Consider the following 13,668-nt stretch of genomic DNA (forward strand, 5'->3'; position numbering starts at 1 on the left):
ACACTGAGGAGCGCAAGCATGCCTGCTCTTCTCAATGTCTGCGGGATGACAGGCTGGATGGCAGCGTTCTGCTGCGGTCCAGCCAGTCATCTCGATGTAGCAGAGCTGAAGCTGTCGTGGGAACCATGGAAAGGTAAGGATGAGGTTGGTTTATTATTTTTCTTTTATTGCAGGAGATCGTTGGCTTCAGCTGGAATGGGCGTGATGGTAAGTATGGTTTAATTTAGAACAATAAAGAATTGTGTGTTTATTTCAATTAAAGGACTTTATTCTGGGTGTTGTGTTTTTTTTAAATACTTTACTAGAAATTCATGGTGATCATGTCTAATACTGGCGTGACCCCATGAATTTTGGGCTTGGGGCCAGCTGATAATACCAAGCTGGCCCTAACCCCTTTATTACCCAGTGAGCCACCGCACCAGGGCCCTGGATGAGTTGGGTACAGCGCCAGAAGATGGCGCTTCTATGAACGCGCCATTTTCCGGGGTGGCTGCGGACTGCAATTTGCAGCGGGGGGGGGGGGGGGGCCAGAAAGCTTGGGCCTCCCTGCGCTGCAGATTCCATCCCCCAGCTGCCTAGTTGTACCTGGCTGGACACAAAAATAGGGCGAAGCCCCACGTATTTTTTTTTTAATTATTTCATGAAATTCATGAAATAATTAAGAAAAAAAGGCCTTCCCTATATTGTTGTGTCCGGCCAGGTACAAATAGGCAGCTGGTGGTTGGGGGCAACCCGTCCCTGCCTGCTGTACCTGGCTGGACACAAATATAGTGCGAAGCCCCACGTCAATTTTTTTAAATTATTTCAGGAAATTCATGAAATAATTAAAAAAAAATTGACGTGGGGCTTCGCACTATATTTGTGTCCAGCCAGGTACAACTAGGCAGCTGGGGGCTGGAATCTGCAGCGCAGGGAGGCCCAAGCTTTCTGGGCCCCCCCTGCTGCAAATTGCAGTCCGCAGCCACCCCGGAAAATGGCGCGTTCATAGAAGCGCCATCTTCTGGCGCTGTACCCAACTCATCCAGGGCCCTGATGCGGTGGCTCACTGGGTAATAAAGGGGTTAGGGCCAGCTTGGCATTATCAGCTGGCCCTAAGCCCAAAATTCATGGGGTCACGCCAATATTAGACACGACCACCATGAATTTCTAGTAAAGTATTTAAAAAAAACACAACACCCAGAATAAAGTCCTTTAATTGAAATAAACACACAATTCTTTATTGTTCTAAATTAAACCATACTTACCGTCACGCCCATTCCAGCTGAAGCCAACGATCTCCTGTAATAAAATAAAAATAATAAAGCAACATCATCCTTACCTTTCCATGGTTCCCATGACAGCTTCAGCTCTGCTACATCGAGATGACAGGCTGGACCGCAGCAGAACGCTGCCATCCAGCCTGTCATCCCGCAGACACTGAGAAGCGCAGGCTTGCTTGCGCTCCACAGTGTCTCTCTGTGAGGGCATCCAGATGAGCCGAGTTAATGTCCAATGAACTCGGCTCACCTCATGCACGTCACTGACAGCGTGGGAAAATTCTCCTGCACTCAGCGCTTCAGCGTGGGAGAATTCTCACACTGAAGCGCTGAGTGCAGGAGAATTCTCCCACGCTGTCAGTGACGTGCAGGAGGTGAGCTGAGTTCATTGGACATGAGCTCACCTTATGCACGTCACTGACAGCGTGGGAAAATTCTCCTGCACTCAGCGCCTCAGCGTGGGAGAATTCTCACGCTGAAGCGCTGAGTGCAGGAGAATTCTCCCACGCTGTCAGTGACGTGCAGGAGGTGAGCTGAGTTCATTGGACATGAGCTCACCTTATGCACGTCACTGACAGCGTGGGAGAATTCTCCTGCACTCAGCGCTTCAGCGTGAGAATTTTCCCACGCTGTCAGTGACGTGCATGAGGTGCGCCGAGTTCATTGGACATGAACTCGTCTCATCTTTATGCCGTCACAGCCAGACACTGCAGAGCGCAAGCATGCCTGCGCTTCTCAGTGTCTGCGGGATGACAGGCTGGATGGCAGCGTTCTGCTGCGGTCCAGCCTGTCATCTCGATGTAGCAGAGCTGAAGCTGTCGTGGGAACCATGGAAAGGTAAGGATGATGTTGCTTTATTATTTTTCTTTTATTGCAGGAGATCGTTGGCTTCAGCTGGAATGGGCGTGATGGTAAGTATGGTTTAATTTAGAACAATAAAGGATTGTGTCTTTATTTCAATTAAAGGACTTTATTCTGGGTGTTTGTGTTTTCTTTTAACTTTGACTATGGGGTTAGTAATGGGGGTGTCTTATAGACGCCTCTCCATTACTAACCTGGGCTTGATGTCAGCTGGCATTATAAGCTGACATCAACCCCAGCCCTATTACCCCACTGCCACCGCTACAGGGCAGCGTGGAAGAGCGAGGCTAAGTGCCAGAATTGGCGCATCCTATGAATGCGCCATTTCTGGGGCGGCTGATGGCTGGTGTTTCTAGCCTGGGAGGGGGCCAATATTCATGGCACCCTTCCTAGGCTATTAATATCAGCCCCCAGCTGTCTGCCTAGCCTTTGCTAGCTATTAAATTAGGGGGGACCCCACGTCATTTTTTGGGGGGGGGTCCCCCATTTTAATAGCTAGTAAAGGCTATGTATTCAGCTGGGGGCTCATATTAGTAGCCTGGGAAGCTCTGTGGGTATTAGCCCCTTCCCAGGCTTCAAACATCTGCCCCAGCTGTCTGCTTAACCTCCGCTAGAGACTAAAATTAAGGGGAACCCCACGCCAATTTTTTTTAATAATAAATCCTTTATTTTAATACTAAATGACAAGTACAGTAACCAACACTATCACTGTACTTCATATATATGTGACTGACATGTTTCTATCTATCTAATCTATGTGTGATGCTCTATCTTTCTGTTATAAATTGTCGGGTACAGATGCTGAATAGCCGGCCAGCTTTTTTAAAGAGACAGTGCATGAAAACACTATTATATTTTTTAATAAATCCTTTACACTAAATGACAAGTACAGTAATCAACACTGTCACTGTGCTTCTTATATGTGTGACTGACATGTTTCTATCTATCTAATCTATGTGTGAGGCTCTATTCCTTCTTGTCTAAATTGTCGGGTACCGGTGTATGCCGCTGCTGAATTGCCGGCCGGCTTTTTTAAAGAAAGCGTCTTCTGAGCAGTTTGTCAGCTTTTGGACACCTTTGAAGGTGTTTTCTATGTGTTTCTATGTGTTTTTGTTTGCCTGCCATTGCTTTTAACGATGTTCGACGGTGTTCTAAGGTGTTCGACGAACAGTTCGACGAACAGTTCCTCGAACATCCCGGTGTTCGACGAACCGAACCGAACCCGAACACTACGGGGGTGGCTCAACACTAATCATTAGTCCTGGTGATCTAGTGGTATTATCAATATTGGTAATCTAGTAGTATCACTAGTCCTGGTGAACTAGTGGTATTATCAGTACTGGTAATCTAGTAGTATCACTAGTCCTGGTGATCTAGTGGTATTATCAGTACTGGTAATCTAGTAGTATCATTAGTCCTGGTGATCTAGTGGTATTATCAGTACTGGTAATCTAGTAGTATCATTAGTCCTGGTGAACTAGTAGTATTATCAATACTGGTAATCTAGTAGTATCATTAGTCCTGGTGATCTAGTGGTATTATCAATACTGGTAATGTAGTAGTATCACTAGTCCTGGTGATCTAGTGGTATTATCAATACTGGTAATGTAGTAGTATCATTAGTCCTGGTGAACTAATAGTATTATCAATACTGGTAATCTAGTAGTATCACTAGTCCTGGTGAACTAATGGTATTATCAGTACTGGTAATGTAGTAGTATCATTAGTCCTAGTGTTTAATCATTAGTGATCTTACACTATAATTTAATAGTAAATTGTAATCTATTGGAATGTGTTTCTTGTCCCTGGTGATCTAGTGATGGCATAGTCTAGTCCCTGGCTATCTAATGGTCACATGGTACAACCTCTGGTAATCCAGTTGTGGCATATTCTAGTCTCTGTTGATCTAATGGTAACATGGTCTTGTCTCTGGTGATCTAGTGATGACTTGATCTAGTCTCTGGTGATCTAGTGGTGACATGGTCTAGTCCTTGGTGATCTAAATATGGCATAGTCTAGTCTCTAGTTATCTAGTGATTGCTTGGTCTAATCCCGTGTAATACAGTGATGGCATATTCTAGTGTTTGGTGATCTAGTCATGACATGGCCTTGTGATCTAGTGATGAATTGATCTAATCTCTGGTGACCTAGTGATGGCATAATTCAGTCCCTAGTAATTTAATGATGATATGGCCAAGTCGCTGGTTATTAAGTGGTGACATAGTCTTGTCCTTGGTGATCTAATGATGGCATAGTCTAGTCTCTGGTTATCTAGTGTTGACCTGGTACTGTCCATGGTGATCTAGTGATAACTTGATCTAGTTTCTGGTGATCTAATGATGGCATAGTTCAGTTCCTGGTTATCTAATGGTGATATGATCCAGTCCCTGATGATCTAGTGGTGACATAATGTAGTCCCTGGTGATCTAGTGGTGACATAGTCTAGTCCCTGGTGATCTAGTGGTGACATAGTCTAGTCTAGTCCCTGGTGATCTAGTGGTGACATAGTCTATTCCCTGGTGATCTAGTGGTGACATAGTCTAGTCCCTGGTGATCTAGTGGTGACATAGTCTAGTCCCTGGTGATCTAGTGGTAACATAGTCTAGTCCCTGGTGATCTAGTGGTGACATAGTCTAGTCCCTGGTGATCTAGTGGTGACATAGTCTAGTCCCTAGTGATCTAGTGGTGACATAGTCTAGTCCCTGGTGATCTAGTGGTGACATAGTCTAGTCCCTGGTGATCTAGTGGTGACATAGTCTAGTCCCTGGTAATCTAGTGGTGACATAGTCTAGTCTCTGGTGATCTAGTGGTGACATAGTCTAGTCCCTGGTGATCTAGTGGTGACATAGTCTAGTCCTTTGTGATCTAGTGGTGACATAGTCTAGTCCCTGGTGATCTATTGATAACAGAGTATTGTTGTAGAGATATTTTGACAGTCTCCTCTTATCCAGTAATCCCCTCATTTTGAGAGTTCAGGTGCCAATGTTTCTCATAATAATCAATTAATGTGTGATCATTGGAGATCAAACCCTAAAGTCCTGGTCCTGGTATTACGGCGCAGCTAAATTACTACTGATAATGACTATTGGTGATGCTGAATGTTGGACTGCCATCAAGTGATGGCCCGCCCTCAGGACTCCTAAAGTGCTATGTCCCGCCCCTTACACCTGGCTGGTCTGCCCTAAGTATGGACCATTAATGTGTCTTCTTGGAAAACTTCCGAAGGCCGAACTTCAGGGCAAAGAGAAGAAGACAGGGAAAAAATAGTCAGTTTGCTCTTTGTAAATCCTGATGTCAGCCATTAACCAAGGATCTACTAGGTCCAGGAGACATGAGATTGTCGACAGGTCTCACTGATTTATATAAATCCAGCTTAATCCAAATTAACTTGAGAAAACAGATGATTGATGTTGTTCTACTGTAGGACGCAGCTTTCACAAGTTTTATGGGAACGGCTGTTAAAGCAGCTGAATGTGTGATAAAGGCTGGATACCTCCTGTCACATCTCGTCATGAATGCTATCTATTCCCAGCAAATAAGATGAAGAAATGTGTATACGGTGAGATAAGAAGCCAAATTTTACAAAATCAAATCCTTTCATGATCTCTAAACACTGCAACTCCGAGGAGCGTACAACAGGCATTTATACATTTATTAGCATACACCTATAGACGTATATATGTAAATATACACACGTTTATGTCTGATATAACCCTACAAGCTATGTACAAGAATATATCTACTATAATACTGCCCCCTATGTACAAGAATATAACTACTATAATACTGCTCCTATGTACAAGAATATAACTACTATAATACTGCCCCCTATGTACAAGATTATAACTACTATTATACTGTCCCCTATGTACAAGAATATAACTACTATAATACTGCTCCCTATGTACAAGAATATAACTACTATAATACTGCCCCTATGTACAAGAATATAACTACTATAATACTGCCCCTATGTACAAGAATATAACTACTATAATACTGCCCCTATGTACAAGAATATAACTACTATAATACTGCTCCTATGTACAAGAATATAACTACTATAATACTGCTCCTATGTACAAGAATATAACTACTATAATACTGCTCCTATGTACAAGAATATAACTACTATAATACTGCCCCCTATGTACAAGAATATAACTACTATAATACTGCTCCTATGTACAAGAATATAACTGCTATAATACTGCCCCCTATGTACAAGAATATAACTACTATAATACTGCTCCTATGTACAAGAATATATCTACTATAATACTGCCCCCTATGTACAAGAATATAACTACTATAATACTGCTCCTATGTACAAGAATATAACTACTATAATACTGCCCCCTATGTACAAGATTATAACTACTATTATACTGTCCCCTATGTACAAGAATATAACTACTATAATACTGCTCCCTATGTACAAGAATATAACTACTATAATACTGCCCCTATGTACAAGAATATAACTACTATAATACTGCCCCTATGTACAAGAATATAACTACTATAATACTGCCCCTATGTACAAGAATATAACTACTATAATACTGCTCCTATGTACAAGAATATAACTACTATAATACTGCTCCTATGTACAAGAATATAACTACTATAATACTGCTCCTATGTACAAGAATATAACTACTATAATACTGCCCCCTATGTACAAGATTATAACTACTATAATACTGCTCCTATGTACAAGAATATAACTACTATAATACTGCCCCCTATGTACAAGATTATAACTACTATTATACTGTCCCCTATGTACAAGAATATAACTACTATAATACTGCTCCCTATGTACAAGAATATAACTACTATAATACTGCCCCTATGTACAAGAATATAACTACTATAATACTGCCCCCTATGTACAAGATTATAACTACTATTATACTGTCCCCTATGTACAAGAATATAACTACTATAATACTGCTCCCTATGTACAAGAATATAACTACTATAATACTGCCCCTATGTACAAGAATATAACTACTATAATACTGCCCCTATGTACAAGAATATAACTACTATAAAACTGCCCCCTATGTACAAGAATATAACTACTATAATACTGCTCCTATGTACAAGAATATAACTACTATAATACTGCTCCTATGTACAAGAATATAACTACTATAATACTGCCCCTATGTACAAGATTATAACTACTATTATACTGTCCCCTATGTACAAGAATATAACTACTATAATACTGCCCCTATGTACAAGAATATAACTACTATAATACTGCTCCTATGTACAAGAATATAACTACTATAATACTGCCCCCTATGTACCAGAATATAACTCCTATAATAGAGCCCCCTATGTACAAGAATATAACTACTATAATACTGCTCCTATGTAGAAGAATATAACTACTATAATACTGCCCCCTATGTACAAGAATATAACTACTATAATACTGCCCTCTATGTACAAGAATATAACTACTATAATACTGCTCCTATGTACAAGAATATAACTACTATAATACTGCCCCTTTGTACAAGAATATAACTACTATAATACTGCCCCTATGTACAAGATTATAACTACTATTATACTGTCCCCTATGTACAAGAATATAACTACTATAATACTGCCCCTATGTACAAGAATATAACTACTATAATACTGCTCCTATGTACAAGAATATAACTACTATAATACTGCCCCCTATGTACCAGAATATAACTCCTATAATAGAGCCCCCTATGTACAAGAATATAACTACTATAATACTGCTCCTATGTAGAAGAATATAACTACTATAATACTGCCCCCTATGTACAAGAATATAACTACTATAATACTGCCCTCTATGTACAAGAATATAACTACTATAATACTGCTCCTATGTACAAGAATATAACTACTATAATACTGCCCCTTTGTACAAGAATATAACTACTATAATACTGCTCATATGTACAAGAATATAACTACTATAATACTGCTCCTATGTAGAAGAATATAACTACTATAATACTGCCCCCTATGTACAAGAATATAACTACTATAATACTGCCCCTATGTACCAGAATATAACTCCTATAATACTGCCCCCTATGTACCAGAATAAACTACTATAATACTGCACCATGTAGAAAAATATAACTACTATAATACTGCACCTTGTAGAAGAATATAACTCCTATAATACTGCACCATGTAGAAGAATGAAGCTATTATAAGTCTCCTAAGTACAAGGATATAAGCCGCATTACATTTTTTATATAAGACAAGAATATCATTCAGAAATAGGTTTCGTGTGCTCTATACTGGCCATTACTTACATTAACATAACAGCGGGAGGTAAATATTGGTCCATACAATGTTTTTTATGGGGTAAAAAAAGGGGGGGGGGCGGCAGACATGTAGGATACAGAAGGATCTAATCTCCAACAAGATGGATATATAGGACACGTTGGTAATAGATCTCCCCAGTGTCTAATAAAATGCAGATTGTATTTTTCATCACGGTTCAGTAATATGCTTCTTTGTGAGGAGGAAGAAATCCGAGAGTAAATCAAGGATGTTTTCATGTACACTGTGAAAACTGCCGTCTGAAATGTTGTGATTTGTATAAAATATGACTGTGAGCCGCCTTGTGATGTCAGCGCCAAGTTTTATAGAGAAATATAATTCTCAATTTGAAGAAAAGGGGAAAAAAAATCTAAAAAAACATGACGATGAATGCATTCAAATGTGAAACCCAAGAACCTACATTATACAAAATGCTTCACCGCAGACACAAGTGGCAACGCTTAACACGGCCTGTCCTGTACTATATACACAATCTGCTACATACAGCAGAGGCCCCGCAGCACAATACATGATCCACTAACAAGCAGAAAAGCCCCGTGTCTCCTAGAACAGAGGTCCCCAACCGCCGGTCCGCGGACCAGGACCGGGCCGTTGGGGTTTTTCAGCCGGTCCGCGGCGCCGCTGACAGCTAGCTCCGCGGCCCTGCGCCTGGTCAGAGCTCGCTCTGTGTGGATTTATAATGTTTTCTGCCATAGCCGTGACAGCTCGCAGCTCCCAGCAGAGAACATTATGCAGGACGGGGTGGGGCGTCGGGCGGGTCTTAGTGACGCGGCCCTCCTGCACAGCATGGTGTGTTCCTGACGGGGTGGGGCGGCAGGCTCTCCTCACTGACACGCCCCCGGCAGAACATGTTATGTGGGGCGTGCTGGGGCAGCAGACTGGCTTCAGTGACGCAGCTCCCGGTACCGGTGTTCAGTGTGTAGCGCTGCTAAGCAGCAGCGCTGTATACACTGACGCTCAATGTACAATGCTGCTACTTAGCAGCGCTGTACACCGAGGTCCCGCCAGCATCCTCCCCATATAGCTCCACCCCTCCATAACCCCACCCTCATATGACCAAAGCCCCGCCCCCACCCCCACCGGGCCATGGAAAACTGGTCTTCCTTATAGCCGGTCCCTGGTGCAAAAAAGGTTGGGGACCTCTGTCCTAGAAGACTCAGACACTCCACTTCAATAAATGGTGAAGAATCTTATCTACGGGATGCAGTATATAGTATTATATTCTAGTACATAGAGGGCAGTATTATAGTAGATATATTCTTGTACATAGGGGGCAGTATTATAGTAGTTATATTCTTGTACATAGGGGCAGTATTATAGTAGTTATATTCTTGTACATAGGGGCAGCATTATAGTAGTTATATTCTTGTACATAGGGGCAGTATTATAGTAGTTATATTCTTGTACATAGGGGGCAGTATTATAGTAGTTATATTCTTGTACATAGGAGCAGTATTATAGTAGATATATTCTTGTACATAGGGGGCAGTATTATAGTAGTTATATTCTTGTACATAGTGGGCAGTATTACAGTAGTTATATTCTTGTACATAGGAGTAGTATTATAGTAGTTATATTCTTGTATATAGGGGCAGTATTATAGTAGTTATATTCTAGTACATAGAGGGCAGTATTATAGTAGATATATTCTTGTACATAGGGGGCAGTATTATAGTAGTTATATTCTTGTACATAGGGGCAGTATTATAGTAGTTATATTCTTGTACATAGGAGCAGTATTATAGTAGATATATTCTTGTACATAGGGGGCAGTATTATAGTAGTTATATTCTTGTACATAGGGGCAGTATTATAGTAGTTATATTCTTGTACATAGGAGCAGTATTATAGTAGTTATATTCTTGTACATAGGGGGCAGTATTATAGTAGATATATCCTTGTACATAGGGGGCAGTATTATAGTAGTTATATTCTTGTACATAGGGGCAGTATTATAGTAGTTATATTCTTGTACATAGGAGCAGTATTATAGTAGTTATATTCTTGTACATAGGAGCAGTATTATAGTAGTTATATTCCTATACATAGGGGCAGTATTATAGTAGTTATATTCTTGTACATAGGGGGCAGTATTATAGTAGTTATATTCTTGTACATAGGGGGCAGTATTATAGTAGTTATATTCTTGTACATAGGGGCAGTATTATAGTAGTTATATTCTTGCACATAGGGGGTAGTATTATAGTAGTTATATTCTTGTACATAGGAGCAGTATTATAGTAGTTATATTCTTGTACATAACAGCAGCATTATAGTAGTTATATTCTTGTACATAGGGGGCAGTATTATAGTAGTTATATTCCTGTACATAGGAGCAGTATTATAGTAGTTATATTCTTGTACATAGGGAGCAGTATTATAGTAGTTATATTCTTGTACATAGGAGCAGTATTATAGTAGTTATATTCTTGTACATAACAGCAGCATTATAGTAGTTATATTCTTGTACATAGGGGGCAGTATTATAGTAGTTATATTCCTGTACATAGGAGCAGTATTATAGTAGTTATATTCTTGTACATAGGAGCAGTATTATAGTAGTTATATTCTGGTACATAGGGGGCAGTATTATAGTAGTTGTATTCTTGTACATGGGCGCAGTATTATAGTAGCTATATTCTTGGATATATGGCAGTATTATAGAAATTAGCTCATGTACTCGATAGAAACTGTGTAATTTTTTTGTTATTTCCTGAGTCTCAGTAAGACCTTGGTATATTATATGAAGAATGATGGCATCTTCTCTATAAATATATCAAAACTTTTTGAGGACGTTCCTCTGAGTTGATGTCACGCAGTAATTTTATTATTTTGGAACTTTTCTGTGAAGGGTTACTGAGTAAATGTCATGTTCTGTGAGACGCAGCCTCCCATCTCTTGTACAGTCGGTGGGAGACCAGTCACCCCTCTCTCGCTTTCATTTCTAAAGTGAAAATCCAGCGTGGAGATTCAGATTACCTCTCTGCACGTTAAATTACAGACACAGCGTGAGCACTGCGGGCTCATTCCTCTATTTTTATTATGTGGTTTTGTTTTTTTTTTATATGTTAACCCATTCAGTGCCGCAGGACACAGCTGATGAGAGTTTCTGCCCTCCGTCACTCCGCTCTGCGGTACAATGCACGGATCTCCCTGCGCAGGCGGATGGTATACCGCGCTATAGTACAGGTTATTATGGATATAATTACGCAGCTCTTTTAGTAAGCGTCGTCCTGGGGTGTGAAGGTCCCGTTGGGAATCTCAGCTGTTGGGGATTACTGTGGAGTCGAAATGAATAAATGATATGTAGACGGTGAATTTATGCTATAAATACACAACCCCATACATTATTGAGGGACGGTTATGGAAAAGAGAGGGTTTTCCTCATTGTGGCCACCAAGGTACGCAAGTCAATGAACGGATGCAAGATAATGGATGTGGGATCGGTAGTGCCCATGTGTAACTCCTGGGTCCATTCACTTCCATGGGTCTATGGGTATGGTAGTGCCCATAGATAATACTTTGGGCCATTAACAGCAATGGGTCTATGGGACTGGGGGTGCACATGCGAAAACACCCTATTCCATTCATTTCTATAGGTCTATGGCCATGATATTATGAGCATAACCCCGCAGTCCATTCACTTTTATGGGTCTATGGGTAGTTCCCATGCTTAAGCACCCAGTCCATTCACTTTTATGGGTTTTTGAACTGGTCTTGCAAATGCGTCCTATCACTTCTGTAGGTCTATGGGAGTGGTAGTGCGCATGTGTAACAACTGGTCCTATCACTTCTGTAGGTCTATGGGAGTGGTAGTGCGTATGCGTACCACCCTGATCCATTCACTTCTATAGGCTTATGGGAGTGGTGGTGCGTATGCATAACACCCTGGTCCATTCACTTCTATAGGCTTATGGGAGTGGTAGTGCGCATGTGTAACACCTGATCCATTCACATCTATAGGTCTATGGGAGTGGTAGTGCGTATGCGTAACACCTGGTCCATTTATATCTATAGGTCTTTGGGAGTGGTATTGCGTATGCGTAACACCTGGTCCATTCACATCTATAAGTCTATGGGAGTGGTAGTGCGTATGCGTAACACCTGGTCCATTCACATCTATAAGTCTATGGGAGTGGTAGTGCGTATGCGTAACACCTGGTCCATTCACATCTATAAGTCTATGGGAGTGGTAGTGCATATGAGTAACACCTGGTCCATCCACATCTATAGGTCTATGGGAGTGGTAGTGCATGTGAGTAACACCTGGTCCATTTACATCTATAGGTCTATGGGAGTGGTAGTGCGTATACGTAACACCCTGGTCCATTCACATCTATAGGTCTATGGGAGTGGTAGTGCGTATGAGTAACACCTGGTCCATTTACATCTATAGGTCTATGGGAGTGGTAGTGCGTATGAGTAACACCTGGTCCATTCACATCTATAGGTCTATGGGAGTGGTAGTGCGCATGTGTAACACCTGGTCCATTCACATCTATAAGTCTATGGGAGTGGTAGTGCATATGTGTAACACCTGGTCCATTCACATCTATAAGTCTATGGGAGTGGTAGTGCATATGTGTAACACCTGGTCCATTCACATCTATAAGTCTATGGGAGTGGTAGTGCGTATGAGTAACACCTGGTCCATTCACATCTATAGGTCTATGGGAGTGGTAGTGCGCATGTGTAACACCTGGTCCATTCACATCTATAGGTCTATGGGAGTGGTAGTGCGTATGCGTAACACCTGGTCCATTCACATCTATAAGTCTATGGGAGTGGTAGTGCATATGTGTAACACCTGGTCCATTCACATCTATAAGTCTATGGGAGTGGTAGTGCGTATGAGTAACACCTGGTCCATTTACATCTATAGGTCTATGGGAGTGGTAGTGCACATGTGTAACACCTGGTCCATTCACATCTATAAGTCTATGGGAGTGGTAGTGCGTATGAGTAACACCTGGTCCATTTACATCTATAGGTCTATGGGAGTGGTAGTGCGCATGTGTAACACCTGGTCCATTCACATCTATAAGTCTATGGGAGTGGTAGTGCGTATGAGTAACACCTGGTCCATTCACATCTATAAGTCTATGGGAGTGGTAGTGCGTATGCGTAACACCTGGTCCATTCACATCTATAAGTCTATGGGAGTGGTAGTGCGTATGAGTAACACCTGGTCCAT

The 13,668-nt window shown here is 41.2% G+C and overlaps 1 protein-coding gene across 11 annotated transcripts in view; it reads right to left on the reverse strand.

Moving 5' to 3' along the window:
• TENM4 (teneurin transmembrane protein 4) overlaps window positions 1–13,668 on the reverse strand; it is a 1,569,569-nt gene that overhangs the window by 462,416 nt on the left and 1,093,485 nt on the right. The gene's annotated exons all lie outside the window — the stretch shown is intronic.

Source organism: Phyllobates terribilis, unplaced genomic scaffold, assembly GCF_046119375.1.
Source record: "Phyllobates terribilis strain yellow unplaced genomic scaffold, ASM4611937v1 Scaffold_2__4_contigs__length_985480577, whole genome shotgun sequence".
Lineage (NCBI taxonomy): Eukaryota > Metazoa > Chordata > Amphibia > Anura > Dendrobatidae > Phyllobates > Phyllobates terribilis.